We start from the raw sequence: 404 nt of genomic DNA on the forward strand, positions 1-404 counted from the left end.
AGCAGCACTGCGGCTTCCCTCTGGCTGGTGACTGCACGTGCCTGAGTGCACAGCGTGTCGGCAGGGCCAGCGCTGGCCAGCTGTGCTGGGCACGTGGGGTCCTGGGGGGCTGAGGCAGCAGTGCTGTGCAGTAACAGGTTGGGGTCATGAGGCAGGAGACAGTCGAGGGATTCACACCCTCCTTGCCCGGGAGCCGCCCGTTCTGCATGTGGATATTTCTGGTGTGACGGGAACCTCTGCTTTGTGTGCTTTGTTGTCTTTAAGAATGCCTTAGGTTAATGGATTTAAACACAGCGTGAAGTAGTAGTGATGGTAAGGAGACAGAGCAACCACCATTCGGGGGAGCTTGAAATGCCTGGGGCTTTTTAGTGTGGAGGGGAAGAGGCTGGCGGAGGGATAATAAA

General features: G+C 56.9%; 1 protein-coding gene across 1 annotated transcript in view; it reads left to right on the plus strand.

Annotated features, from left to right (window-relative positions):
• The window catches only part of SRPK2 (SRSF protein kinase 2), a 95,605-nt gene that overhangs the window by 88,107 nt on the left and 7,094 nt on the right, over positions 1-404 (plus strand). The window lies entirely within an intron of this gene.

The sequence above is a fragment of the Buceros rhinoceros genome, unplaced genomic scaffold, assembly GCF_000710305.1.
Source record: "Buceros rhinoceros silvestris isolate BGI_N320 unplaced genomic scaffold, ASM71030v1 scaffold2313, whole genome shotgun sequence".
In the NCBI taxonomy this organism is placed as follows: domain Eukaryota; kingdom Metazoa; phylum Chordata; class Aves; order Bucerotiformes; family Bucerotidae; genus Buceros; species Buceros rhinoceros.